Here is a 5695-nt window from a genome sequence, read left to right as displayed (position 1 = left end):
AGTGTTACGATTGAATCAGTGTAAGATCATCTTTATTTACCTGAACAGCCCTTACGAGATTCACTCATTACTGGTTTCTGCTCTCATTGCCCAGCACTATCCTATTTCAGTACACAGAACTATAGTCACAAGTGGCACTTTGCATCTTTATCAGTTTAGGATAGTACCTTGGTCTTTAAGTTGTGAATGTGCATACCTTAAGGTTCAGTGCTTATAGTATTGTAGCTGAAAAGCACACTACATTCTCAGCTTTCTTCATCAGGCAGTTACCTGTTTCTCACGCATAAAACCAGTGCTGTGCCGTTGGATACATACCATTTAACCTGCTTTTAAATTAGGATGGTTTTAAACAAACAAATAAAAAGTATTTGCGCTGCTTCAGCTACTAAAATACCTACGGTGGTTTGATTGTTTCCCCTGGAAACAATGAGAAGATGGTCACTGTGCTGCAGGCAGGCTGGCACATCCATTTGCTTGTCCAATGTCTCTGGCTTCTTAAGAGGAAGTTGCAGGGCACTTTTAATTTCCCTGATCTGTGAAACAACCAGCACCTCCAAAGCAAGGTCACAGCACTCAGGGACAGCAGGTCTTCATCAACCTGCACATCTGTACCATCCACCAGCCCCCAGGGCTCTGCTCTTGTGAGTATGTAAGGCACAGCATTCTTCCAAACACTTCTGGCATCACTGCATTGCCAGGAGTCTGCCATGGCCTTGTGGACACTAAGACCATAAATGTATCTAAATGTCAAATGGATCAGACTGTTGGTAATATAGTCATACCTCTGATTTTTTAGAGTATTGATGGGGTTTTTTGGTTTGTTTGGTTTGTTTGGAGGTTGCTTTGATGGTAAAAGAAATTAAGAAGCTGCTTTTGACAGCATGTCCTTCAGAAAAAATTTGTAGCAGAGGTTAGGGGAGGGTGAGGCAATGTAGCTTGCCAAGGAATTTACATGTCAAGCCATACCACTGAAAATATGAAAATGTCAGTTTGACTGTCACCCCCTCTTTCTTTCAGTGTCATATGTAGTGAATGTGGGGCTCTATTAGCATTCATTTGAGAGGATACATGATGCTGTCTTGGCACAAGCATTTGAGTATGGAAGTAACTAATTGAGCTGCTGTTTCTATCTTCTCCATGTAAGAACTTTGAGACTTTTTGCTGTTTTTCTTTCCTTTGTGTCCTCTATTTTCCTGTAAACAAGCAAACAGAAGACAGAGAGGCAGAAAATATTAGAGACAGATCCTGCATAAGCATAGTAATTTATAAAATATACGATCAGATTTTGCCAGAACAGCCTAAGAAATAAAATGAGTTCCAGAAGGGAAATAAAACAATAGCAACAAAGCCCTCTCCCACACTCCCACAGCCCTAGCAGATCATACTGTAGGGCAGCATATTATCTGTTTATTACAGCACCCAGAATAGCAGAGCAGAAAGGACTCAAGAAGACTCTTGAGTTTGTCTCAGTGGTTTAAATCTAATCATCTCTCTCTCTCCAGCTGTGTAATGCCTAACAAGAATTCAGCTGCACAGGCAGGTTTTTAATTGCAATACCCATAGGAAAGAGTCCCAAAAGTCTTAACATGTATCCATGCAATTTCTTCTACCATAGGTGGTTTTATTTCCATAATAGCTACATTACTATGACTATCTGGCAGTTTACTGTGTCTTTTTCCAGCTAAGGTGATTCATCCCATTTTTAAAATTCACTGGTGTTAGCACTGGAAGCACCCACTCAGCCTCTGACAGGGCGACCATCCTGTTCATTCCCAGGTTTAACCAATGGTAGCTGACAGATGCAGACATGAGCCATGGACCTGCAGTTCCCTGGTGCCCAGCTGCTCTTGTCCTGTTAGTGCAAGTCTGAAGTTTCAAGGCTGGTGTTGAGTCACACCCAACCAAGCGGTGAAGGTCTAGACCACATGTGAGCCCTCAGAGGGCTCTTGCTAAAAGTCTTAAAGTACTCCCATGAGAAAAGGCACTCCTAAGGGCTGAAGGAATGATACTGTGGCGTAACTTTACTGTAAGTACATTAAAACACCTTCCTTTCATTTCTTAATCTGTGAATCTCATAAATAACTGTAACTGTGTTGTCTGTTTTGGATGTCATGAATCAGTGCTTGCATTTTTATTTTTACCTTAATCCATCTTGTGCTAGATGTAATCTGAGGTTTCTGGATATCTGCCCATCTACCTGACACACGATATTGTGAACCTGCAAATTATGACCCTGGGGTTTCCCAGCACACCTGTCAGCAATCATCAGAGGACAGAAGAGGTGAGCTGCATGGCACGTGGAGACCTGCACCCAGGAGAGGCAGTGGTGACTGCCGTGACTACTGGTGATGCTGAAGGCCCACTAGCATGCAGTAAGAGCCCAGGGTGCTGGGCTGACACTGGGGGATTACAGCAAGTTTATCAAAATCCTCTCCTTGCTATGTGTTGTTCTTGCATCATAGCTGCCTAGGCCCAAAGAGACGAGAAAGACAGGGATTTGCTGTAGAACCTTCACTGAAGTAAGTTATTGCTACCATAGATCATCATCTGAAGGTGCTGGATATTACTAGAATACAGAGCAGTGATAAAGGGAAGGTGAAGAGTGGTAGGATGCCTCTGCCTGCAGAGTACTGTTCTAGCGTGTTGTGACATACTGTCTCCTGTCTACAGTCTCTCTGATGTCCATAGTTTGCTTTCAGCAAGCCTAGGCTGCAGTACAGGATTAGGATGGTTGAAACAGGTTTTACACAGAGTGTAAACCACAAGGAGCACTTTCCACTTTGTTATAGTTTCTTCGACTGATGACCATTTTCCCCTTGAAAGAGCAGTAGTAGGAGATCCAAGTCCTGTCTGATGGATCAGGCTGAAAAAACAGACTAGCTTCTGTCAAAAAAAATTTTGCTGCTCATTCTTGTTGCTGCTCTCTCATATGAATGAGTACAGCATTTAATACATGCATGCATGCTATTTTTTTCCACTTTTCCACAACATTAATACATAGCCTATATATTGGAGAACACTTTAGAAACAACTGTACATCTCTAGAAGTGAAAGGATCCAGAGATTCCACCCCATTTCTAGCCAACCTTTTTTAAGTTATAGTGACATAAATCAGAACTAAATAACCCTGTGCTCTGTATCTCTGAGTCCTATTTTCTAGTCTCCTCTGAGCAAAGAAATTCACTCCATGTTTTGGTTAGTCTATATAACAGTATTTTCAGGCTTGTTATTCTTATAAATAGGGTCAAAGTCACTATCATAGCATTTCCTAACGCACAATCACTTCAACAGATTTGACATGATGTTTAGTCTGATGTCTTTTCCAAAGAATAAGATTTGGTTTTACCAGTCTGCTGTGGACATTTTGTGGGTGAAGATTTCATTGGCTGAGCAACTGATTTTCCCCCTTCACCCAACATTCAATACCTTTGTCAGCAGCAGTGCAGGTAGAAAATTGTACAGAGATTTTGTAAATGCAGCCATTAATAATAGCATCATAGTAAAATACTGAAGGCTATACATAATAATAGGGGAAAAAAATCTTAGAAAAAAATTATTTCTATCGTTGAGTAAAAGTATTGGGATTTTTATTATTTCTTCCTAAATTTAGTAACTATGAAAGGAGCAATCTTAATGTTACGTATAATTCCTAGTATCAGTAATTCCTAATATGTCTCCTTTGGGCATTGAAAAATAGGACAAATAGGTTTCTGAAAAAAAAGCTGTTTGTAAGACAGAGCAGTTATTTCATGGTCCAAAGCTGCTGTAGAACAGCAAGAAATATGTTTTGCAGTAGGCCCAACAACATTTCCACTGAAATAAAACACACGCTAGAGAGCATGTATGATTACTTGCATTCCAGATAGCCCAGTTCTGTGGAAAATTACATCAGTCTTCTTAAACTTCAACCATGACTTACTTTCCCACAAGCCAAGTTTCTAGTGTCTGTCACTAATCAATTAAAGAAGGTTAACATTTTTAAAAGTGACCTGTGGGGAAAGTGTATTTTTTTCCTACTTCCATAGCTCAAAAATGGCCAAACCACTTTTGTTAAAGCCTAAAAAAAAAAAAAAAAGAAAGAAAGTAAGAAGAAGAAAACATTACCCCTTATGGCTGAGATGAGTGATGAAGCTGAAAGATTTTTTTGTCTGAGATCATCATGAGTAATGTTAAAAGAGGGTTGCACTTGTAACTGAAACCTTAGTCCTATTGTGGCATCTGCAAGCCCAGGCTGCTAAGTATATAGACAAAGGCGCAGTCGGTATATATGTGCATGAAATCATTTGAACGTTACTAAGATATTTTCCATGTTTTAAATGGTGTATAGCACTTGGTCCTCTCCAGCAGTGTGATGATACCTTATGTGTCTTTTTATTGTATCTTTCAGGAATATAAACAAAAAAAAGAAAGCATTCTTAGTTAAGTAGCTTATGTTAAGCTCCCAGAAGGTGATAGGAGACTTTCCTTTTTATTGAATAAATAGCCAGCAATTTCAAACAGAAATCTATCTGTCTGGGACCAAAGTCCTACTCTGTGAATTTCTGTGTAAACCATGTTTCTGCCCCACTCCCAAGTGAAACACACCATCATGAAAGAGTGAAAAATTAAATACAGCCTTGCACCTCTCTGAAATGTTAAGATCTGTAATTTTTAAGCACTGTAGAGATAAAAATAAGATGAAAATGTTAATTCTTTGAGACCCCACTCTGAAGATTCTCTCTTAAAATTAATAGGTGTTGACAGCCTGCTCCATGACCAACATCAGCAGTGTAGGAAGAATGCTGCCCACCTTCCCTGTAAGGTACAATTCTCTCAAATCACACTACCATCGGTGGAGACAAGGCGTGGCACAACTCTTGCCCGCATTCAAAAGGTATTTCATGCACGATTGGCTGCTGCTGCCAGATGACCCAGACACCAAGTGTCCCTGGCAGTGTGCCTGAGCCATGGCATCACTTCATGATCCTGTGTTTGCTATTGGTGATTGTGTGAGTTGCTGTATGGGCATATTGTTGCTCATCTTTCCTACTGCTTCATTAAAGCTGTGTTTTATAACATGTTGTTAGACTCCATTACTGTTCAGACCACAAGCACGTAACAAATAAACTGGCTATAACAGAGGTACAGGTTTTGTAGACCAGTGCTCAGTGCAGAGCTGTTTGCCATCAGTTAGCTACGTGATTATCAGGATAGATACACAGAGGTGGGGAATTACATTGGGAACAACCTTCCCAATCTCAGTATAATTCAATGGCTCCTCCTATGATCCTTTCTCTCCTGAGGCTCCATGATGAACAATGCCACCTTCTCTAGGGATCCAAGCTGAGCTCTTGCCTGACCCCTGCTCAAAATTAAAGTATCTGAAGTCTAAAGAAGAAGCAAGCAGGGTGGTTCATAAATATAAGCCTGAATTGAAGACTATAAAATCAGCTAATTGACTAGAAACAAGATTCAGAGCCAAGGAGTTGAAATATCCAAAGCAAGAGCCAGAGAGGAAGAGAAGGGCAGTGTTTATCACCAAGTGTTTTCCAGAAAATTGCCTAAGAAAGGCCTGACACAAAGCCGTGCTTGAAGCTTCCCATGGTTTCATCTGGGGCTGACCCACCACACTTACAATGGCAAGTATTGTGTTCCCTACTGCATAACAGGAGCACGAGGCATAAAGACAGGTCTCCATGCTCTCATCAAGCTAGGG

General features: G+C 40.7%; 1 long non-coding RNA gene across 1 annotated transcript; it reads left to right on the top strand.

Moving 5' to 3' along the window:
- The first annotated feature begins 1460 nt into the window (after positions 1-1460).
- LOC128137183 (uncharacterized) lies at positions 1461-5055 on the top strand. The gene is made up of 3 exons (XR_008233588.1): positions 1461-2026; positions 2162-2281; positions 4734-5055. It is a non-coding gene; the product is annotated as an uncharacterized LOC128137183 (long non-coding RNA).
- The last annotated feature ends 640 nt before the right edge of the window (positions 5056-5695 follow it).

This window comes from Harpia harpyja, chromosome Z (genome assembly GCF_026419915.1).
Source record: "Harpia harpyja isolate bHarHar1 chromosome Z, bHarHar1 primary haplotype, whole genome shotgun sequence".
Classification (NCBI taxonomy): Eukaryota; Metazoa; Chordata; class Aves; order Accipitriformes; family Accipitridae; genus Harpia; species Harpia harpyja.
This window is presented reverse-complemented; position numbering and strand designations above follow the sequence as displayed.